This window comes from Erinaceus europaeus, chromosome 10 (genome assembly GCF_950295315.1).
Source record: "Erinaceus europaeus chromosome 10, mEriEur2.1, whole genome shotgun sequence".
Classification (NCBI taxonomy): Eukaryota; Metazoa; Chordata; class Mammalia; order Eulipotyphla; family Erinaceidae; genus Erinaceus; species Erinaceus europaeus.
In genome coordinates, this window is record NC_080171.1 from 30,442,163 (window position 1) to 30,467,652 (window position 25,490).

The 25,490-nt window shown below is 39.8% G+C and overlaps 1 protein-coding gene across 4 annotated transcripts in view; it reads right to left on the bottom strand.

The window, feature by feature from the left end:
- The window catches only part of NTRK2 (neurotrophic receptor tyrosine kinase 2), a 442,841-nt gene that overhangs the window by 253,538 nt on the left and 163,813 nt on the right, over positions 1–25,490 (bottom strand). Inside the window, exons 13-14 of one of the 4 annotated variants that reach the window (XR_009551996.1) lie at positions 8,641–10,958; positions 6,087–8,602 (exon numbers count right to left, since the gene is read on the bottom strand). The exons of the other annotated variants lie outside the window; for them this stretch is intronic. The gene's annotated coding sequence lies outside the window, so the exon portion shown is untranslated. Of the gene's footprint in view, positions 1–6,086; positions 8,603–8,640; positions 10,959–25,490 lie in introns of those variants that run through there. 4 annotated transcript variants of the gene reach the window in all.

A 25,490-nucleotide genomic window follows, 5' to 3' on the forward strand; every position in this document is an offset into this window, starting at 1 on the left:
ACAAAAAGCATTTAAAATAACTGGGCTTTAAGGGACTGGACATGTTTTCTTTTTCCTGATTAAGAGTTTAAAATATCAGGGGGAAAAATTGAGGAATATTTAGAGTTGGGTGGAAGCCTTTAACAATGGAATAAAAAGCACTCATTTGAGTCTTATAAATACAAAGAAGGATGAGCAGGAAGAAGACAAGTTGGAATCGGAGTAGGAGTCATCATCATCATCAGAGGACATAGACTCAATGAAGTACTTACTATCAGCAGTTTAAAAAGACTGTGTTGTGTCCTTGAGGACAAAGTGAATGGAATTGGAGGTAATTATGCTTAATGAGGGACAACTACAGGATGACTTAACTCATGTGGAATATAGAGAAGTGAAACACTTAAACTTGAAATAGAATATATATATAGCTATAGATAAATAATATTTTATAATTTTATTATATATATTCAACCATTTACAACCTGGGGAAAACTATGGTGATTCCTGTTGAGGAAAGTGGAAGTCACGGAACTTTGGTGGTGGGAGTGGTGTAGAACTGTTCCTCTATTATCTTATAACCTTGTAAATCATTAATATAAAAAAGGAATGTGGCATAAGTGAAGAAAAACTGAGTAAGGAAAAGGAGGAAGAATCAGAAAAATGTGAGTTCTCAGAAATCCCTCCACTTTAATAATGTCCTACTATAAAATGGACTAAAGAACTCCTAAAGCATTCTGTCCAGACCTCTAAAACTGAGACTTTCTGTGTTATTGGTCTTGGTCAAGAATCTCAATTATTAAACTGCCACTTGAGTTTGAGCTGTTGTACCCTCAAGAGGGCGGGAAGTCCTTTGTGACCAAAAGGAAGACCACAAGTTCATCATTCTCAATACTCTAATCCCTAATATTTCTGACTGTCATTTTATGGAAAGGTTTTTTTTTTTTTAAAAAGGGAGCAACATATACTACCCAAGTGAATTATGTCCATTGTGTTTCATGACCAGGAAAAGAAAGAACATTATAACACGTTGTGCATGCACAGACACACACACACACTCTGCGAAGAGGGTTAATATTAAAAGGAAACTTTCAGGGTAGTTATTTCATAATTCACAGAAAAATAAAAAAGGAAGACAAAAAGTCAGCAGCATCATTTACAAGCCCTGGAAAAAAAAAAAAAAGGAAGTTTCCAAGCTGCCATAAATAAGGGTATCTCTAACTTGCCAAGTTAGACATTTGCCAAGTTTGAAATCCACTCAATCCTTACATTTTGGAGTTCATAATGGAACCTTTGGGGATTTGTAATCATTTCTTCACAGAAAAACTTTCTTTTATTTATAAGTAAAAATAAAAAGCAAAAAAAAAAAAAAGAGAGAGAGAGAGAGAAAGAAAAAGAAAGAAAGAGAAGAGACGATTCAGAAAGTTTTTATAAGGAGCTAGAAGCATTAAAGCACAGTGAACATTAAGGAAGTGGCAATGACATCAGTGGCATGTGTACTGGGAGTAGAAGCTCAGTCAAACAGAGCATAGAAGGTATGTTATACCTATCCCGTGTGTGTGTGTGTGTGTGTGTGTGTGTGTGTGTGTGTGTGTGTGTGTGTGTGAGTGCCTGCCTGTGTGTACATACACACCCTTGGATTACTGTGCTCTTCCCATGCCAGCCTCTCTTTCCATCTCCCCCAGGATTATAACAAAAACAACTCTCTCTCTCTTTCTCTTTCACACACACACACACACACACACACACACACACACACACACACACACACTCTCCTATGCACATATTCTACCCAACGAATTTACAATATTCAACCTGTGAATTTTCTCTAAAGGACAAAACATATTTGTATATGCACTTAGGCTAAGTGAAGAGAGAACTCGGGAAAACAAAGAGGAAATAGTTACTTTTAAAATAGATAATCAGGAAAGAAGAAAGTGGGTTAAAAAGACAGGGACTTCTCACCTTCTGCACCCCATAAACATCTCCCAGAGGGATAAAGAGTCAGAGACAGGGAAAGATACCATGTACCAAAGCTTCTTCCAGGGCCATGGGGGCCAGACTCAAAATCTGGATCCGCTTTGCCATCAAAGTGGACAACACACCAGGAACTATTTGCCAGCTCTAAGTGCATTTTATAAATGAATATAGGAAGGAAAGTCAGAGGGAGCTTACTGTTCATTAGTTTATGATCTTAGAGTTTAATTCAACAAACATAGGGCTCCAGGGTCTGGTGGTGTGTGAGATGGGGCTTGACCAAAGGACTGGAAAATTAGCATGTTCCCTCAGCAATCTCAGTCACGGACTTACAGAGCAGACCTTCAGGGACAGAGTGTCTACATGACTGCACTGCTCCGACGCCATTTTGCTTCTGGCATTTTCTGCCACCTTGTTCCAATGCCTGGATCTCCTTGATAAAGGTGACAGAATATGTCCACAAACATAACTTCCCACCACATCTCCACAACATCAGTCATCAGACAGTGAGCACTCCTCCAAAAGAACAGGACGTACTCACCTTCAAGAATGAAAAGAAACTTCACTTTGGAACAATCCCAAACAACAACTCCATCTTCAGTTACAATGGCGGAAGCCTTTTGTTGTCATTAGCTAACAAGCATTGCATACACACTTGATGAAACATCTTGGGTGGAGAAGATGAAATGTAGATGGCACACCACATGCCAATTTCACTACCCTCAACTACCACCACAATCCCCAACACATTTATAAGTCAGAATCTGCAAAGGCTTCACTAGTGGCACACATAGACACAACGAGGTCACACTAGGACAGGTGGCATACCCCAGTGTCTTAAATTAACCTCCTTTCCTGCTTTTGCTGCAACAGTAATCTCTGCTCAACCAGTAGTGCCAGTAGGAGTGATCACAGGATACCTTCACAGTCCTGGAGGGGCCCTAGTCTTTATCCTAGTCCTGTCCCTACTCAAGTGTCTGGTCTATTACATGACAGTTGTTTCAAAGCACTGGTTCCCAAGCCTGCTGGTTCAAATTCAAATCCTGGTATATAACAATCAAAAGCTAGAAAACCTGGAGCAAGTCCATGCTTCACGCTGTTCTTCAGTCTCCTAACCCTTAAGTGTTAAGCATATTTTCACTGGTTCGTAACCCTTAAAGTCAGCAATATTGTTACTGGCTCATAGGGCTGCTAGAAGGATCATTAATTATTATATAATATGTGCCTTGATAGATAAAATCATGCTGGGCTCATAGTGGAAACCAAAATCCTTTCACTGTGACTACCTACTAGGTCCTGTGGTAGACTTCATTTTCAAATCCATTAGAATCAATGGTCACAACAGTAAAAGTCCCTTCAAGTGCATGCCAGTAGAAATTTTATGTGACTTATTTAAAATGATCTAATAGGAAAATGACCAGGTGACAAAATATTTTTATTACTTTAAACATAAAGCAATTCCATGAGCCTGATTGTTGTTACTAAGTAGAGTTGTTACCAAGAGCTATTATGAGAAAATACCTAAGGAAACAAAAAAATCTAGTTATTTATAACTCATTAACTGTGACACTTGTTTCCAACTTGAAACAAGTATCTTCTTTCCATTTATCAGTCAAGTCATTCGATATTTTTATTTCTAACATATTTTCAAATGGATATTTCAAAAGCCATTATAAACTCAAATGATGAAAAATATTAAATTAATGAGATGAAAATTAAAGAGCCAGACCATATCTGATATATGACCACCAGTGCAAAATCTCTTAAAGAAATTTTAAGGCACAGCATCATTTGAACTCACAATACAGATTCAAATCATAGGATCTAATGTTATCAAGACAAAATCTGAGGTAGTCAATGTATAAGAATTGTTTTGTCAGAGAGGGGTCTAGAAGCAGAATCTAGGGGACTCCTTGGAAAGTCCAAGTGGTCTTCACAGAAGGCCCACATCCAGTGTGTGCCAGTGAGTGATGTTCCCTTTGACTTGAATGCCATTATCTGCACTCAATGCAATTGCCATATGACTAGTGCCACACAAATGAGTCTGTCATTCATGGTATTTTACTGATGGATCTTCTGGTAGCGCAGACTCAAGTCCTTCAAAGCATTATTATCAGCAATACTGAGAACTCCCTACTTGTCAAACATCTTGCAAAGGATGTGTGTACCATTTTGTTCAACTCACATCTTAAGAGCCCAGTGGGGAAGTATGATTCCTATTAGCATCATCTAATTTTGCAAATGAGGAACCAGGGAGTGGAATGGTAAAATAACTTCCTCAAAGTCAGTTAGCTGATAACATTAACTGGGATTCAAATCTGTACAGTCTAAGGCAAGTACCTACCAACTCAAATTACTATAGAAGCTCTAAATAGCAGGTAAACTTTGTCCTCAGCTCAAATTAAATATATATGTGTGTGTGTATGTGTGTGTGTGTGTGTGTGTGTGTGTGTGTGTGTGTGTGTAAAAAGGAGGATCACAAGCCACAAGCACCGAACAAGCTTATAAGACTAGACTTGTGTATTGGCTGGATGTCACAATGCTGGTCCACACTGGTGTGATACAACAACATCAGATTTATGCGGGATACACTTTTCTGCTTTCTAAATCTTTGATCAAAAGCTTTCTCAGGTAAACGCAGTTTCAAATGAATCAGAGGTGAGTTCCTACACATCTAAGGTCTGTCCTGAAAGGGAGAAATGAGGAAGAGATAATGTGGCCAAACATGGAAAGAGACACAAGGGAAATGGGGGGTAAGCACCATGTGAACAGTTGTGATGCAATGTGATTTTATCTCAGTGCTCACCTGTCTCCTCCCTGACCTCCTCTCATTACAGAGCACATCTTCAATTTTTTTTTTACAATAGCCCAAATATGGAAGCCACATAATGTCCAAAGACAGGTGACTGAATAAAGAACTTAAGGGATATATATTTAATGGACTACTACATTACAAAAAAAAAAACAAAAACAAAACACGAGACTGTATCATTTGAAAGAAAATGGAACTAAGGTGGGTGACTATACTAAGTGAAATAAGTAAAGAAGTGAAGGAAAAAATACTAGATGGTTTTACTTTCATGTGGAATAGAAAGCAAATTAACTTAAAAAGAAGTCAATAACCAAAATGTTTCTTGGACTCCCTGAGAACTACAGTGGTAAAGAGGTGGGGGTTGGGAGTGTGGGGTGGACAGAAACATGCTGGAGGTTGTGGTGAATTATACACACCATGTGAGGGTATAGAATTATATCCCTGACATCTTATAATTTTGTGAAACAAATAAATTAATAAAGCACTTATCCTCTATCATCACATCCATTTGATGGCAAAATCACATACGCAGAGGGACAGAGCACTGAGTAAACCCTCTTCCCTTGCCTGAAACTGAGTCATTGCACATTTGATTGTTTTTTCTTAATACCAGAGGACTTCCCCCCAAAATGAAGATTTTGTTCTTAAATTCTCTGAGCTTTGTTGTTGTTGTTGTTGTTGTTGCTATGCTTTTAAGGATCACCTTTTCTTTTCTTTTTTTTTTTCCCTACAGGTTTATTGCTGGGGCTTGGTGCCTGCACTATGAATCCACTGCTCCTGGAGGCCATTTTCCCCATTTTTGTTGCACTTGTAGTTGTTATTGTTGTGATAGCTATTGTTGCTGGATAGGACAGAGAAATCAAGAGAGGACGGACGGGAAGACAGAGGGGGGAGAGAAAGATAGACACCTGCAGACCTGCTTCACCACCTGCAAAGCGACCCCCTGCAGGTGGGGAGCTGGGAGTTCAAGCTGGGATCCCTAAGCTGGCCCTTGCGCATTTGCATTTGTGTCATATACACTTAGCCAGCTGCACTACCACCCAGCCCCCTTGGATTGCCTTTTCACCTATGATACCATATTCGATTCAAGAATCAGTGTCCAATAAGTGTACAGTTCATGTTGATAGAAGTTTTACATATCTCTTTTGGGGGGAGAGATTTATTCCAGAACCATTAGTGGGTTTGGGCTTCCCTTAATTCTTAACACTTTTCTTCTAACATTTGTTTTGAGAACCACCAGCAGCACACAAGGCAATGGGATATGTCTGAGGAAGAGAGGGTATGTATGTATAATGCTACAGAGAATTCAAGACACATGGAGATGAGTTAAAAACTTTATTGGCTTGTTAAAATAATGAATGAAGTCAGCAAGTACATTTATGGTCTACCCACATTTTTAAAAATACATTCTACAAGAAAATAAATGATGATTATCCATTATTTACAGGAAATGTGAAAAATGACAAAAACCTGGGACATTATGGGGGAGAAAAAAAAGCATGACAATGATTCACAGGATGCCCGTGGATTACAGCAAATGAGCTTGAACATGAAATAAGTGTCACTCAAAAGTTTAACTTTCTTGGACTCTGTTATTATTTTGTTTTACTTTTCTGATGATGTGGCATAATGTATGCATTTAAACAGAATCTCTTGATATTCTTACATATTTGTTTATGTTCCATTCATAAATGAGTTGTCTTAAAATAAAGGTGGTGGGAATTTGTTATTCCTTTCTTTGCTTCTCACATATTCTTTCCCAGGAAAACTAAGTCTTCAGACACAGCTTTGGGGTTTCACAAGTGAGCACCCCAAGTTTTTCCTGCACATGAGTCTAGATTAATTTTAGATTAATTTTAATGAATCTTACGGTCCAAATCTGAAGGCTAGGAGGTTCCTATTTCCCTGAAGACCAAAGTCAGGAAATGGACTCTGAATGGGCATCTACCTATTCTAACAGCTATTTCCATGTAACTTTCTAGGAGTTCCTTTAGCTTCATCTGGACTGGCAGATACCCGTAGAGAATTACATTCATGCCCCATTTGGGGGCATCCTTACCCTTCCCAGTTGCCCTTGAATAAATATGATTTCCAAGATCTGTAGGTGCATGAGTATAGCACGACACGCTTAATAGATGGGCTACTTCAGTTCTGGTTTCCTTAAAATCAGGTCAGCTCATTGGCACAAGCCAGGAGGCTCCATGCACAAAGATCAGGCAGGAAGGCTGTGGCCAATGGAAAAAAAAAAAAAAAAAAAAAGCTGTAGGCACAGGCAGTAGCCCAATGATGCCCCTGGAGGTATGAAAATACTTCTCATTAGTGGCTCCCCATCTTATTCAGAGGGATTAGTCTTCTGAATTCATACAGGACAAGATGAAATGAGCTACCACTGCAGTGATCAAGACCAAGGGGAGAGCTCTAGACAGAAAGCACTAGAACAGGCCGGGAGTATAAAACCATCCCCACAATGATGGTAAAAGCAAATCGGTTTAGGTCCTGTTTAGTTCTCTGATTTCATTTCACAATGGAAATAAACTGCTCAACAAAAGCAGCCAAAAAGCAAATAAAAGCAAACTGCTTTGTTGCGGAGCCAGTTGGGAATGTTAAATGACAGAAAGGAGGGTGGGGGTGGGGCAGGGACTTGAGCGAAAAGAAAGAATAGCAGCAAAGCTAGGATACCTCCACTATGCTTTCTCTCACATGTGGACATGAACTGGGTTTCTTGTTTTGTAATCTTGGTGCTATTTACTCTCCTTACTGTTGGAGAGTCGTGGACTCTGCTCTATCTGAGGAAGGCAACTTCAAATTCTACTTCTGGGTATAACTCAGAATTGTTTGGAGGCCAAAGGCAAACTCCCTCTGTGCTCTGTGTTCCAGGGTGGGGTTGGGATAATTTTTCTCATCTTGGCTTTTCAGCTTAGGAAAGAATACTCAGTGGATCAGAGATAAATCAGTCCTCTCTAGGAGTGAAAAATCCATGAATGCATTGTCCCCAAGTATGTTTGAATTTGTTTTTCCTGTCAAGAAGTGGACCTTCACTGGCTTCAGACTGAGTCATGTGACAATGGTAGAGTTGCTAACTTTGTCTCAGTTGCATTGGAGGATCTCAGTGGGAGCTGGCTCGCCTGAACCATACTTCCTAAAGATGACATGTCTGCTTTCCATTTACCGGTGGCCACTGCAGTCCATGAAATGACACCCATGAACTTTGCACAGTTCCATCTAGGTATGGCTCACTCCAGTGGGCCAGGGGTTGTGGCCCCTGGGGAAAAATTAATCACGTAAGCCACAGTAGGAGGAAAGATTCCACTTTCTAGACACAAGTGGAGGAAAAACACAGATACAACATCTGTTGGTAGGATTAAAGAGCCATGATCCTGGCTGCAGGTCATCAGAAGAGAGCCCCAAAGGTAAGTGATGTGTTAAGGATTACCAGGTTGCTAGAATCAATGGGAGGAATCAGTGGTGAGTCTCCAAAGAAAAGAGACTGGGATCCAGAGAGGAACAATGATCTTGTTTAAGCGGAAAGTAACCAACTGGCAGTCCACAGACATGTTTTGTTGGCCTACATAATGTTTTAAAAATAACTGAGCCAACTTTTTAAAAATAGGACTGTTTCACATAAAAAGCCAGGTTTCAAGTTTCTCTTAAAGAATGAGAACATTTGGCAACCTGGGCTCATATTCCTGGGAGGCAGGAGTTGACTGGGGCTGGGTGGATGTTCATTTGGGATACCTTCCTGGATCTGAATGCCAGGTCACTCTTGAATGGGTCAGTCTCAACTTTAGCAAAAATGTCACCTACCCTTTTAATAATGCTGCAAAGGCACGTGGTATGCTTCATTATAAAGCTCTAAAAGATGTCTTATAGGAGACATTAAGCACAAAGGATGAAAAGGGGGACACGCAGAGTATAGAAGTGAGAAGCTATGCTAACTGATTGTGGTCTTCAGGGATTAAAAAAATTAAAGGCAACAAACACAAAGGCCATATGAAACAATTTTCTAAATGACTGCTGTTTTCATGGTTCCCTAGGAGATGTCAACTGCACTTTGATATATGAAATCGCCTTATCTGTCCACATCTCTCCACTTTCAAACAAACAAACAAAAAATGACCCTGCTGTCCTCCTAGTTGTTGAGTACAAATATTTATTGTTGTTTTTCCTTTTGGGTCTGGGAAACTTACAAAACAAACTGTAAACAATTAGTCATCTCTTTGTAGCTCTTTGGAAAAATATAAAAGCTCTTAAAATCACACCAACTGGCTGATATTTAAGGACCCTTGATATATACCAACAGACTCTGCTTGTGTCTCACTTTGAATTTCTATGTTCTTTCAGGGTTCAGGATTTCTGCAATTAGCTGGCCTCAGCAACTCACCTTTGGGAAAAAAATCAAAAACTAAGCAGTGATAGGAATTGCCATTCAACTGCAAAGCAAGAAAGTAGGAATTCAGAGACTATTCATACATCTTTGCTCCTGGTCAGCTGCCCTCACAATCCAAAGATTTTGGAAAGAAAACTTTTCAGAACGGAAAAGCCGAGTTAAATGCTGTAATCCACAGGACTTTGTGAAATGTCTGCATCAAGCAATAACATATTTAGTGGCTAATGTAGAAGACACAGTATAAAATATTCATCACAGATAATCTTTTTATATCAAGTGATGCCTAAATGGATCTTGGTTTATTAAGATTAATGACTTGGTTACACAGGATTCAAAACAGTGTTTCCAAATATGCTGGACTATTAAAAAAAAAATCTATAAATCCTTAAAGCTGAACTGCAAAATTGGAAAATATTTTCAAAATATTTTTTTTTAAAAATGGAGTTGCCAATTCATTCCCGACGTCTATGTGCATGCCTTAACAGTCAGAGCTGATTATGCTGTCAAAGAGAAATGTTCAGGTCTGACTCTGAAGTTCCCCTAAAAAGGAAGGTGGGAGGTGGGGCAGGACAGGGGCAGCCAGACCTGTCTTTAGCACTGCCTGATGCACACAAGGCAAAGTGTACAAAGGCCTGGCGATGGTCAAGTGAGTGAAGGGTGTCCAATATAAGACTAAGGTTGAGACTCCGAGGCTGCCCTCTCAGCAATGAAGCTGGACATGATAAAGCACATATTCATTAGCGACCTGCCACCTCAGTGCTGCTGGGGTCAGGGAGAGCTGCCTTGCCCATGAAAACCCAGCAGTAATGGAGTATGTTCTAGGGGACTATCCTTCTTAGACTATTGTCTCCTGCTCACAGCAGGCCAACCATTCTGCTAGCAGGCCTTTTCAGAGCAGTAAAAGCTGTGGTTCTGTCATGGAAACAGCATGAGATGCTGTGGCCTTCTCACTCAGCCAACTTCTAAAGATCAGGTGTACTACAGAGGGCAAATAAAAGGCCATATGGGACATATGTATTCATTTCAAGCTTTCAGTTATTCTGAAATTGACTATGTCTACCCTAACCCAACAGTCCCAATAAAACAGCCCCTATTTGTTATCTTATTCTATTAAAGGTAATCCTTCATATTGATTATATGACTTGGGACCTTCATATCTCCAGTGAGGAGAAACCCTCTCATTACACCACAGCAACAAAGCATATGGTCTTAACTCTTTGAGTCACTTTATAGATAAAGTGGAACTCAGTAAATTCAGTACTGATTAAACAAACAAACAAACAATACTAGCAAGAGGAGATTAGACTATTCAGTGTGCACTGTTACCTGTCCCTAAATTTAGACTAGAAAAAAAAAAAAAAAAACTTGCAGTTCACCTTTAAGACAATGAAACAATACAAATTAATACATTTCCAATATGGTCCGACAGTAGGTCTTGCAGAAGAGAAGTACAATCCAACGGGACTTCATTTCAATTTTGTATTTGAACAATCGTGAGGACAAAAAGGGAAGCATTGACTTCAGATGTTCTCTTGAGTCTCTGCTTACCTGCCTGTGAACTGCCTCTGCATTCCATGCTCCCCATCCCCAGCTCACCACAGCTGCAGGCTTCCTGCAGAACCTCCTACAAACACCACCCACATCTACCAGACAACTGGGAAAAATGGCACCTCCCAGGAGAAGCCAAGGCCAATCCCAAGAGTGCAGGGCACACGCAGCATCAACCAACAAGCACCACCGCCCCTTTCTCTGTTTTTCTTTATTTCAGCTACCCATCCAGTGGAATCTTATGAAACAAAACAAAACCTAAAAGAAACATAAAATAAAACATAAGTCATGCTCAAAAGAAAAAGAAAATGGAAATTAACATACAAATACAATCACTTTTAAAAGAACATCATAAATAAAGACCAAAATTAAGAAACAACATAGAATGTACTTTGAAACATAAAACATTATATTATATAATAACAGAATGAAAACTGGGGGAAATGTGGATCTCATTATTGAACAGTTTAGTTTTAAGCTTAAACCCAATTTTGCATGGCACATGAAACACCAGGAAGGAATGTAGAGGTTTTATGCACATTGTTCTACCCAGATCTGCATCAGATATTGACATCTGAACTTGAGGAGAACTCTGTATATAATAAAGATAACTCCTCTCCTCCGCCACAAGTCTGCTTCATATAGGGGAAAATAAAATCGAACAACAGATACCTACCCAAGTTCTGGTTCTCCTTCCTCACTCAACTTTATCAAAAATTTTCCCCAAACAACTCATTAATTACTCAGCAACCCAACTAGATAAAAAGCCAACTGGCTGCCTTTAACTTGTGAAGTATCAGACTCTACACAGGTTGAGATTCTCTCTCAAAAATGCTGGTACTCAAAAATTGATTGATTTACTAATTTAAGTATCATATCACATGATGCTTATGTATCTAAGATGTAATGTCTGTCATAAGCTATAAGACATATGCACAATGTAGTAGACTGTATGTATGCGTTACATATACAAGATATGACATATAGTATATGTATACATTGTATCCAGTGATGATGCCTAGAATAGACCTAAAACATAGTATAGAATACTCAAGATTACTGAATCCTGGAAACATTAGTAGAAGCTATAATAGATGGTTGAAAAGTAAATTTAATGGTGCTCCATGACTTCTAAAACTTCACTGCCCTACCAATTGGATTGGAAGAAGAAGAATAAATAGCCTGCACAATAAATAGCAGCTAGTTGACTCGATGCCATGCTGTCTTTTAAGCTTTCTGCCCAAATGAGCTCTTTCAACTTCACAATAGCCCTGTGAACTATTTCTATTATGGTGTCTCTTCGCTGGTGAGACAGTCGAAGCCCAGAGAGTGAGGTAGGTTGTTCGGGGTACAGCAGCTCAGGTTCCCACCCAGGAACTCACCCAGGTGGTCCTGTGGCCACCTCGCTGTGGCACCATGCAGGTAGGACACCTGCTATCAACCCCCAACAAGAACTTGGGAGGTCCGCTACATAGAATTCAGTGTGTAACATATGAAGATTTTGTGTGAATCTTCATCAGAGTCACAAGGAGCAACCCCCAAGATGTTTTCCAGTTCTGTTTTGGAAGGCACTTTCCAAACCAAACTCTCCAGACTCTCGATCTTCCTCAACCTGGTGTCTGGTCTGCCAAGTGCTGGTGGCATCTGCCTCCAGAGCTTTAATTACTACCACCCGTCTGTACCATCACTTACAATGACACAGAAAGAGTCTAAGGAGCTTAATTTTTCATGGCATTCCTCTTTACTGCCTTTCCTAGTCTCAGGAAATGAACTCGGTACAGATGCCAACCATCCTTTATGGACTTGATCACTCACAAAGCACTGAGAATTTAGGAAGCATGCAGTGCTGATTAATTCTCCCTCACAACTGTCTTCTAGTTCTCTCAAAAAGTCCAGCCTCCAGGCAAAAGATGAGCTGCACTGGTTTAAGAGTGCACCACAGCACGTAGGATGAGCACATCAATGTAACTAACCAAACACCTTTGTCACTCTTTTAGGCTTTAAAAGGGTGGGTCTCAAATTCCTTCCCACTGAGGCAAGAGGATTAATATTAGGATGTCAAGCTTGCCAATAAAAACAGGAGAAATTTGGTGTTATGAGTATAAGAGATTCCCCCAAGCAAAAAAGATTTGTTGATTCAATATACTAGTTTCTCTGAACAGTCAATACTCAGTTTTATTTTTTAGATAGAAATAGAGGCAGAGATGTAGAAAGGGAGGGAGAAAAGAGGAGAGAGGGAGGGAGGGAGAAAGAGAAAGAGAGCAAGAGAGAGCGAGCGAGCTGGGCTTGAAGCTGGGCAGTGTGCATGGCAAAGGAGCACATTATCCAAGTGAACTATTTTGTCACTCCTGAACATTCAGTTGTGAAGGACATTTCATTAATGGAAAAAAGAAAACAAAAAAAAAGCAGGTGAAACTACTACTGCAAACTTTATTTCCAATGGGTTTGTGGCATAGGGACTCCTGCCAGAATGCTCTTATAGTGAGAACTAGGCTGTTCTTCCTTCTCTTCCACTTGCCATCACCTTCCCCTATGATGCTCCTGACATTTTCATGGCCACAACTGGGGTGTGTCTGCTGTGCTAGATGCAAGCTCTTTTGGATTGCCATTCACTTGAGCTGTAAATGCATTTGCCCCTACTGAAGTCAATGTCAGGTGTCAGACTTCACCCTTCTTCTTTGCCTTTTATAATGTGACCTTCTCAAAGAAGCTTACTTCAAGCTCCACACACCCATACAATATAAATGAGTGAAGCCACCATAGAAACACATGTGAAATCTTCTCTTGTAAGGAAGTCAGCCCGCTTTGTTGGTGAGCAACGCACAGCGTCCCTATGCAAACTGTCACTTCCACCGCCTTTTATCTCAGGGAAGACAAGTCAGTATTCTGTCCACTGCCTTGATCCTAAAAGACTGGTGACAGAATAAACATACTCAGCATATGTTGAAAAAACTATTTTAATTTCAAGAGTTGTCTCTTTTATAAGGAAGTGTATCCATCACACTGCACTTTTAAAGTTGAGAATAAAATTCAACAGGGCCTGCACTTACTCCTAGGTCTCGGCACTTTTGCCTCCTTATACTACAAGAAACCCAAGAAAGAGGCCATAAAATGATATAAAACAATAGATGATTATTTTCTTCTAGTGAGGGGGGAAAATTTTAGACCACAACAAATGGCTGAACATCTTGTGGGTTTAGCAGCCAAACGAGCTGTCTAGCTTCTGAGCCTGAAATATAGATATTTTGACAATGTGACATTCTGAAGCATTTGCAGCATTCCGATGGTGCCTGGTAGTTATACTGAGAACAGCTCCTTCATCGAAAACAACTTGAGAGGAACTTTGTCACCACTGCTTTCACTAGCCGAATGAAATAAGAACAGGGTTTATAAAGCAGGTGCAGAGTGAGAAATCTGATGGAAAGTGGAAAGCAGCGAAGAAAAGCCCAGATGTGCCTCAAAACTCAATCCCTGCTATTTGCTGACTGGGAATCTTCTCATTGACCTCTTCAAGGGGAGGACGGAGTGGGGGCTGGGGGGTGGGCGTTGAAGGTCAGCGAAGCACTGTACTTTTTTTTTTACCATTGGCTTCCGCTCTATTTAGATTTATCTACGTTCAAACATGCACACATTTTCCTCCTATTACTCAGAAGCAATCAGCCATAAAATGGCCAGGATCTGCAGTACATTTAAATTAACAGCAATTTATCTGGAGCAAAAAGGAAAATTGCTGAATCGAAAGGAAGCAAAGTGAACGGAAGAAAATGCAGCTGCTATCTGAAAAAGCAAATCTTATCACATTAGTCATTTGAAGAGTTCAAGTACAAAACTGCCAGCCTGGGCATCTGTGTGGCATGGTGCCACTGTATTGGTGGCATGGTAAGTAGGGTGCTGGTATAGCTGTTCACCTGTATAAGACAGCAGAACAAATGCTTCCTGAACCCTCTGGAAAATGTTTACTAGGTAAAATGGAAGAACACATTAGCATTAGGTACCCCGGAAGTAGTGGGTGTGAAAACTTTCTATCACAAAGTTAGGCTTGAACTGGGTGCAATTTTGCTTTATCTCAGCACCTGGATTTAAACACTCATTGTGTTAACTTGGCACTTGCAGAATAGTTAATGTCTGTCGGTCACTGCACCAACGAGTCCTGACTATTGTGGTTATTTTTCTTTCTTTATTTTTTTCTGTTTTATGGGTGACTCATGCAACATGCAGGGCTGATGTGGCATGTCCAAGGTCACCAAAAACTGGAGTGAGGGAGCTGTAGTCTTAACTCTGAAACTCCGACTTCTCAGCTCATCACTTACAAAGGTGTTACGTGCACCTCATGTAGACACAGCCTACTTTACAAGTTTAAGTTCTGATGTTTTCTTCTCTGAGCTCATTTTGAAAGGGGCTTAGACACACCTCTTGCTTCCCAAGGATGTACTGTGACTATACATCGCCCCTTCTTCTAAGATCTTCTTTCACCAAGTAAACTCTAAGGAGAGGAGCCTGCACTGTCTGAAGGTTCAGTAGGAAAGCCATCTCCATCCAGCAGTTCTCCCATCTCTTAACTTCCATTCACATGACCTTTGTCTTGGAACTTTATTAAAATCTTGTGATTTTCTGCTGACTTCCTTGTATTTCAGAAATACATCATAGGAAGAGAAAAGGAGTATATCGATACCTCCTTTTTAAGATTTTATTTTAATATATTTTAGAAAGATAGAGTGAAATTTGAGAGGCTAAGGGGATACACACACACACACACACACACACACACACACGGGGGGGGGGGGGCTTGTAGCATGGCTTCAATGCTTGTGAAGCTTCCCCCTTGCAGGTGGGGCCAAGAATTTAAACTGGAATCCTTGTTCTTTGTAACTTGTGTGCTCAACTGGGTGTGCCACAGTCTGGTCCTGATACCACTTCCATGACTTACATTGCCTTACACTAACCAAAGGCTGACTAATTCTTAAGTTTAAAAGGAGTAACATCTGGAATTTTGAAATTTGTTGGAGAACTTCAATATATTCATTATTAACAGAGACAAAATTAAAAGGGAGGGGGGGGAGAAAACAACTCTGGGTGGGATCCCTTGGTTATTTTTTTAATAGCTTGTTTATTTTATACTGATTTATTTATTGGATCGAGACAGAGAAATTGAGAGGGAAGGGAGAAAGGCAAAGAGACACCTACAGCACTGCTTCACCACTTACCATGCTTCCTCACCCCTGCAAGTGAGGCCAGGTGCTTGAAACCAGGCCTTTGGGCATGGTGATGTGTGTGCTCAGCCAGGGCTGCCACCACCTGGACCAGGAGCTCCTGTTTCTTATTGGTAACTGGGTTAGTCAAATCACTTAAAAGCTTCTGGTACATAGTCACAGTATTTTTTCATGAAGTATAGTGAAGGTTATAGTGTTAGGCACACAGACACACAGTGAGAGTCTCCTGAAGCATTTTAAGTTCCTGTGTGCTAGACTTATTCTAATTTTCATAATGATCAAAATGACGGTAAGTATGGGGCAAAGACAGCTTCTTGTCTTTGTTCCTTAAAGATGCAAAAGTAAAAATAAGTGGCTGAAAACTTTCATGATGGACTTTTAAAAGGAAAGGCTCTAATGTGACTTTACAAAATGAAGTCTAGTTCTGAGTTCAAAGTTAAAACAGGAATCATAAAGTTCTTGGCAAAGCTACAGTGTGTAAAGAAGGTCAAACTTATTGCACCATTAAATTCGGTGACTGCGCTGCTGGTGAGATAGTTCACTTGGATAGTGTGCTGTTTTGCCATATGTGTGACCTGTGCTCAAGACTGGACCCCTCTGCATTAAAGGAAACCTCAGTATTATAGTCTTTTTCAAGTTCTCTGCCTCTGTCTCAATGTAAACAAACAAACAAACAAATCAATGGTTCTAAAGAGGATGTGATCTGCTCATTAGAGCCTGGTGGCAAATGTCCAAGGGTTTAACTATTACTGTGTCAAGGACGTCCTATAACATGGGCAGCATATCCAAAAGCTGATGCCATTGCCTTTCTGTGAGGAAATGCATAACTGTTAAAAAAATATCTGCAATAAGTACAAAAACAAACAGATGGAGTTTATGGTGTGAGCATTAAATGCATAAAAGGCTTTCACTACAACTACACCAAGACACATCAATCTATCAGGCATTCTCCTGTGGGGTGTGTCTAGCTTTCTCACTCATTTACTACAGAGTCTATGTAACAGCTCTTTGGAATATGAAACGACACCTTCTTAAAGTCAGTGTTTCACAATTCTGAGTCAAGAGAAGTCTTCTGGTGACTCAGACATTCAAGAGATATAAAAATACACATTTCACTATTGAAGAGCATTTACTTACTGCTACTAATGTAGATTTTGGGGGCTGACATTTGTCTTTGCCAAAATACTCTACCCAGTGATTCTTCTCAGTATATGAAGTCTGAGTTCTAGGACACACAGTCTACATACAACAGATAAATGTCCTACATCTACTAATTGATTAATCTGTTAATTAACAGTGCAAAACTTGTGAGAACCTCACACAATGGAAACTGCAGGGCTTTTGTTAATAGCGGCTAAAACAGGGGCCAGGTGGTGGTGCACCAGATTAAGTATACATATGTGAAGCACAAGGACAGAGCAAGGATTCTAGCCCAAGCCAGCTTCCCACCTGCAAGGGGGTGGCTTTGCAAGCAGTGAAGCCAGTTTGGTCTGCAGGTGTCTATCTTTCTCTCCCCCTCTCTGTCTTCCTCTCCTCTCTCAATTTCTCTCTGTCCTATCCAACAAACATAGAAGCAGCAACAGCAACACAATGGAAAAACATGGCCACCAGGAGCAGCGGATTAGTAGTGCAGGTACTGAGACACAGAAATAGCCCTGGAGGAAAAAAAAAAGTAGTGGCTAACACTGTAGTCCACAGATTGAAGTGGGTCTGAGAAAACATTTCTGGAAATGTAAATAAAGCACAAAATGTGTAACAGAAAACAAAAGGACATGGGCTAGATAGCAGCTATCTAGTGATGATATAGTGGTGGTGGTGGTGGTGGTGGTAGTAAAAAAGATGATGAAAGTAGAAGACAGATGGAAGAAAAGCAACAGGAGGAATTAAGGATAACATAATTGCTGTTTCCATAATACTTCAGAACAGAACTGTATGCCCAGGCCCAGGTTTAAATTGATCCTAGAGAGAGAGTAGGTCACCAAAAAATGTGTCCTGGAACAACACTTCTTCATTAAGCCTGCCAACCAATGCTTCAGAAACAGAGCTTGAAGACAGTTAACATTTAGGGTGCTTCCTACAAAAGTAACAATCAGGGAGTTTATTGTTGCAAAGCCAAGAAGTCAGATCTAGTAATGGTTTCAATTAAACAAAGAGAGGATCACACAAATTACTTACATAATAGAGGTGCCTTATAATCTCATCTCCATTCAGATTAGGTAAAAGCACAAATTAACAGAACTTCAGCATTCCAGAACAGAAAACAAAAAGATGAGGAGGAGGAGGAGGAGATGGATGGATGATGATGAGGAGGAGGAGGACTGACTACAATAGACATGAACAACCTAACTCCTTTTTAAAATATGTGTTGGGGGGGAAGCAAAAGAAGAAGGAAAGCCTTTGTTCTCTCTGGCAGTGGACATTTTGGAAGGAAAGCTATCTATGGCTTGGGGCAGAGATGGTGAAACAGCACCTAACTTCTCCTTTTAAAGACTTCTGAGTTTTAAAGATTCTAAGTTCATGCAGTCCCCTTGCAGCCTGGGATGACTTCTTTTCTTTGGATGTCACTGCCTATCACCTCCTTTTCACAGAACCATTCTTCACAAGCAATGATAGTTACCACTGCCCAAGGTTTTGCTCCCAGACTGAAGTAGGGCCATAAACACTTCTCTGTTGTTAAAATTATTTCGGCGGGTCTGGCTGGCCGGGCTAGGTTCATGGGCGGGTAACAGAGACAACCAGACACACGGCTGGGCAGGGAAGCTGTATTTCTTTATTTAGGAACAACGATTCATAAACTAAGACAAACTAATCACCAAACAGAACTCTGCTGTCTCTTTGCGGCGGCGCAAGCACTCTCCCTCACTCTGGAACTCAGGAACCCAGGAACTCTCTCACTCTGGAACTCTGGGGGGTTTTCTTGGGGCGGGGCCAAGCGGGCCCGCGAAATTAGCAGGCCTGATCTAATTCTCTTGGCGGGGGAGAACTAGAACCCAATGTAAAGCATACAACACTTCTCTGTCCTCCATCTTTTAGCCAGAGAAGTGTAAGTGCTCTACATCAAAGATGAGCAAAAGCCATAAGGCAAGAAGGAAGTCCTTCACACACAGGCCCTCCCCTGATGTTTCTTCTGCAGAATGGCCCTTTCAATGGACTTTCATCACTTAAGATTTTACTCCATGAGGATAAGAATTAAAATCCTATCCTATGGTTTTGTTAATTTATCTTTTCTTAAATAAAAAATAAATTTTTAAAAAGAGAATTAAAACCCATATCTCCTCCACAAGAGCCTAATAGACTGGGGGTCACTGCACTGAAAATGTGGTTCACCGTCCCCTTGGTTAGTATACCTGGAGCATTAACTTGACATTTAAAAGCCCCACACTAAACTTTACCGAAGTGTCTCCATCTCAGAGACCAATGAGCACCCCTACCCTAACAAGGTTTTTAAGACAGCTCCCAGGATTTCTCACCTCATACAACACTGCCAGACCATTCAGAGTCTATGCACCCAAAGCAATTCCACAATAAATGAATCCCTAGGGATTCTGGTGTCACAGCCACTATCCATGTTCCTTACAAGTAGCAAAATGCTGTCTACAGGAAACCCACCTAACTCAACAAATCAAATACAGACTCAAAGTGAAAGTATGGAAAACTATCATACAGGCCTATGGCACACAAAAAAGGGCAGGGAAAGCTATTCTCATATCTGAAGTGATAGACTTAAAAAAATAAAATTTAAAAAGATAGGGATGGACACTACTTAATACTCAGTGGATCATTCAAAAGAGGACTTAACAATTATTAACATCTATGCACCCAATGAAAAGCCATCTAAATACATCAAACATCTACTGAAGAGCCACAGCAATATATTAACAGCAACACAGTCATAGTAGGGGACTTCAACACCCCACTCTCTCAACTTGACAGATCATCCAGGCAGAAAATCAATAAAGACATGAGGGAGCTAAATGAGGAGCTAGATGAACTAGAACTATTGGACATTATCAGAGTCATTCATCCCAAGAAACTGGAATACACATTTTACTCAAGTCCGCATGGGTCATTCTCAAGGATAGACCATATGTTAGGCCACAAAGACAGCATCAGCAAATTCAAGAGCATTGAAATCATCCCAAGCATGTTCTCAGACCACAGTGGAATTAAACTAACACTTAACAATCAACAAAAGATGAGTAAGAGTCCCAAAATGTGGAAGCTCAACAGTGCACTTCTCAACAACTACTGGGTCAAAGAGGAAACAAAGGAAGAAATCAAAATGTTTTGAGACTTCAATGAAGATAAAAACACAAGCTATCAAAATATTTGGGACATAGCTAAGGCAGTACTGAAAGGGACGTTCATAGCCATGCAAGCACACATTAGGAATCAAGAAAAAGCACAAATAAACAGCTTGAATGCACATCTTAAAGGCCTAGAAGAAGAAGAACAAAGGAACCCTATAGCAACCAGAAGGACAGAAATCACTAAAGTTAGGGCAGAAATCAATAACATTGAAAATAAGAAAACCACAAATAAGATCAACAAAAGTAAATGTTGGTTCTTCAAAAGAGTGAACAAAATCAGCAAACCTTTAGCCAGACTCACAAAACAGAAAAGGGAAAAGACTCAAATAAACTGGATAGTAAATGAAAGAGAAGATATCACAACATACACTGTAGAAATTCAGCATATCATGTGAGGTTTCTATGAACAACTCTATGCCACCAAGCTAGAGAACCTGGGAGAAATGGATGATTTCCTAGATACCTATGAATTTCCAAAACTAAGTAAAGAGAAAGGAGATAACATGAACAGGCCCATCACAGCGAATGAAATTGAAACAGTTATAAAAAAATAATAATAATTCCAAAAAATAAAAATCCTGGACCAGATGGTTTTACAAATGAATTCTACAAAACTTTCAAAGAAGAACTAGTATCTCTACTTTTAAGTCTTCCTGAAGATTGAAGACACTGGAATACTCCCTTCTAGCTTCTATGAAGCCAATATCACTTTGATACCAAAAGCAGACAGGGATACAACCAAAAAAGAGAAGTACATACCAATATCTCTATGATGTTGTTCAATATCTCATCTATGATGAAAATAGATGCTAAAATATTGAACAAAATTCTAACCAACCAGATACAGCACTATATTACAAAGACTGTTTATCATGACCAAGTGGGGTTTATCCCAGGCATGCAAGTTTCATTTAATATACATAAATCAATCAACATGATCCACCACATCAACAAAAGCAAGACCAAAAACCACATGGTCATATCAATAGATGCACAGAAAGCCTTTGACAAAATACAACATCCCTTTATGATCAAAACACTACAAAAAAATAGGAATAGATGGAAAATTCCTCAAGAAAGTGTAGTCTATATATAGCAAACCTACAGCCAACATCATTCTTAATGGTGAAAAACTGGAAGCATTTCCCCTCAGATCAGGTACTAGACAGGGCTGCCCACTATCACCATTACTATTCAGCATAGTGTTAGTAGTTCTTTCCATAGCAATTAGGCAGGAGCAAGGAATTCAAGGGATACAGATTGGAAGAGAAGAAGTCAAACTCTCCCTATTTGCAGATGATATGATAGTATTCATAGAAAAACCTAAGGAATCCAGCAAGAAGCTTTTGAAAAAAAGCATCAGGCAATACAGTAAGTTGTCTGGATACAAAATTAACATTCAAATGTCAGTGGCATTCCTCTATGCAAACACTAAGGTAGAAGAAGTTGAAATTCAGAAATCAATCCCTTTTACTATAGCAACAAAACAATAAAATATCTAGGAATAAACCTAACCAAAGAACTGAAAGACTTGTATACTGAAAAGTATGAGTCACTACTCAAGGAAATTGAAAAAGACACAAAGAAGTAGAAAGATATTCCATGTACATGAGATGGAAGAATTAACATCATCAAAATGAATATACTACCCAGAGCCATCTACAAATTTAATGCTATCCCCATCAGGATGCCAACCACATTTTTCAGGAGAATAGAACAAATGCTACAAATGTTTATCTGGAAGCAGAAAAGACCTAGAATTGCCAAAACAATCTTGAGAACTAAGAACAGAACTGGAGGCATCACACTCCCAGATCTCAAATTGCATTATAGGGCTGTTGTCATCAAAACTGCTTGGTACTGGATAGACCAAGACATGAATAGACACACTGACCAGTGGAATAGAATTGAGAGCCCAGAAGTGAGCCCCACATGTATGGACATCTAATCTTTGACAAAGGTTCCAGACTATTACATGGGGAAAGCAGAGTCTCTTCAACAAATGGTGTTGAAAACAATGGGTTGAAACATGCAGAAGAATGAAACTGAATCACTATATTTCACCAAATACAAAAGTAAATTACAAGTGGGTCAAGGACTTGGATGTTAGACTAGAAACTATCAGATACTTAGAGGAAAATATTGGCAGAACTCTTTTCTGCATAAATTTTAAAGACATCTTCAATGAAACAAATCCAATGACAAAGAAGACTAAGGCAAGCAAAAACCTACATCATAGGTTACTACATCATATTAAAAAGCTTCTGTACAGCAAAAGAAACCACTACCCAAACCAAGAGACCACTCATAGAATGGGAGAAGATCTTTACATGTGGGAGTCGGAGGGTAACGCAGCAGGTTAAGCGCAGGTGGTGCAAAGCGCAAGGACCTGTGGAAGGATCCCGGTTCGAGCCCCCTGGCTCCCCACCTGATGGGAAGTCACTTCACAGGCGGTGACGCACATCTGCAGGTATTTGTCTTTCTCTACACCCTCTGTCTTCCCCTCCTCTCTCCATTTTTCTTTGTCCTATCCAACAACAACAACATCAATAACTACAAGAATAAAAAAACAAGGGTAACAACAGGGAATAAATAAATAAATAAAAAAGATCTTTACATGTTATACAACAGACAAGAGGCTAAGAACCAGAATATATAAAGAGCTTGCCAAACTCAACAACAAGACAACAAATAACCCCATCCAAAAATGGGGAGAGGACATGGACAGAATATTCACCACAGAAGAGATCCAAAAGGCTGAAAAACACATAAAAAAAAAAATGCTCCAAGTCTTTGATTGTCAGAGAAATGTAAATCAAGACAACACTGAGATACCACTTCACTCCTGTGAGAATGTCATACATCAGAAAAGGCAACAGCAGCAAATGTTGGAGAGGTTTTGGGGTCAAAGGAACCCTCCTACACTGCTGGTGGGAATGTACATTGGTCCAACCTCTGTGGAGAACAGTCTGGAGAACTCTCAGAAGGCTAGAAATGGACATACCCTATGATCCTGTAATTCCTCTCCTGGGGATATATCCTAAGGAACCCAACACACCCATCCAAAAAGATCTGTGCACACATATGTTCTTAGCAGCAAAATTTGTAATACCCAAAACCTGGAAGCAGCCTAGGTATTCGACAACAGATGAGTGGCTGAGCAAGTTGTGATATATATACACAATGGAATACTACTCAGCTATTAAAAATGATGACTTCACCGTTTTTAGCTGATCTTGGATGGACCTTTAAAAATTCATGTTAAGTGATATACGTCAGAAACAGAAGGATGAATATAGGATGATCTCACTCTCAGGCAGAAGTTGAAAAACAGTATCAGAAGAGAAAACACAAGTAGAACCTCAACTGAAATCGCCATATTGCACCAAAGTAAAAGACTCTGGGTGGGGGGAGAATTCAGGTCCAAGAAGGATGACAGAGGACCTAGTGGGTATTATATTGTTATATGGAAAACTGAGAAATGTTATGCATGTAAAAACTATTGTCTTTACTGTCGCATGTAAAGCATTAATTCCCCAATAAAGAAATTTTTTAAAAATAACAAAATAAATAAAAAGAGGTTTACAAAGTAAAAAAAAAAAAAAAGCAGAAATCACCTGCTATCTAAGCACGAGGGGCATTCAAAGATATGATGGATAAATGTATTGCCTTATGGAAGGAAAGGCCAGTTTTTAAATGTCACAGATGAAAATTACATGTGCAGAAATGACTGGAGTCTAATTACATGTTTACATAGGGATGACTGGGTTATAAATCAATCTTTCATTCTCCACAAGTATGGTTACTTATCATTGATCATTTAAATACACAAGATCCAAGAATTTTATTTACAGCTACCATTGGGTTCAGAATTTTAATATGTAGTTACCCACGTGCCTCTTCCTTGGTGATTGCAAGCTAAAGGGATCATTTCCATAGTTATGCAAAGAAACTCACCAGCTTTCTTTTAAACCCACTGGGTTTAATAGTGGGTTTAAACCTTGCTGGTTAGACAGATGGGATGACATTATGTCCTTCTCCTGCCCTTCCTGATCTGTGTGACACTGGCCAAGTCAGGAGACCCCTTCAATACTTAGCCATCCAACACTGAGTTAGAAAAATCTAACATTCTGTAATGATTAGAATGAATGAGTACCTAATAATATCCACATTGTGTGAGGTTCCTCAACTAGCATTATCACTGTTAACAGCACACTAATACTCAGAAATTCTAAAAAGTAATATTTATGTTTAAAAATACAATTGGAGGTTGTCAAAATAGCTCACTTAGATGATGTGACTGCTTTTCCATGCACAAAGCCCAGGTTCAAGTCCAGGCCCTACCACATTAGAAGAACTTTGGTGTTATGCCCTCTTTTACTTCCTGTCAATCTAGCTCAAAAAAGTTGGATCAGGGAAGCCCACATCTGCTCTCTTTCTCTTCCTTGCTCTCTCCTTGACTCTCATAATAAACACATAAATCTTTTAAAAATATAAATGAAATGATTCATCTCATTGAAAATAGTCTCATGGACTAGCTCACTTAATGGTAGCCTTTTTGGCTGCAATTAGGCCATCCCAACACCTGGTGTCCTAGTCAAGGCGTCCTCAGATTCCCCCTTAGACACTATGGGCTTCGACTTCTAATAGATTCCTCTCTGTACCATGAGTCACTTCCATCAGGAACGTCATCATAAGCCCCTTTGCGGGCTTCTCCAGGACCTTGCCTTCCTTGTAGAGCAGTGTGGCACCAGCCCTTGCTTACTGTCTTTCAGCCACTGAGTTGCAATTGCTATTGTGATTCCATCCTGACCTCACTGGGCAGATGATCTCACCAGTATGTCCTGGAACTTCACTTTTCTGGAGCTCCACCGCAATAGGGAAAGATAGAAACAGGCTGGGGGGTATGATCTACCTGCTAAAACCCATGTCCAGAGAAGCAATTACAGAAGCTAGTTCTCCCACCTTCTGAACCTTAAAAAGAATTTTTGTCCATACTTCTAGAAGGGGTAAATAGTAGGAGAAGATGACCAGAGGGCTCTGAACCCCAATTCCATGAGGACCCAAAGCATTTGTCACCAATATCTTGTTTTCACATCACCGAAAGAGAAATGAATCTGGAAAACACCAGAGGAAGTCAGGCACTGTTTCTCTTATCTGAGAGAGGAGGATAAAGGAAGGGCACTCAGAAGTAGTAACAGAAGTGAAAGCAGGATCATGGAAAAAATGGGCAGAAATATATATGTAGATAGATATATAAATATAGATAG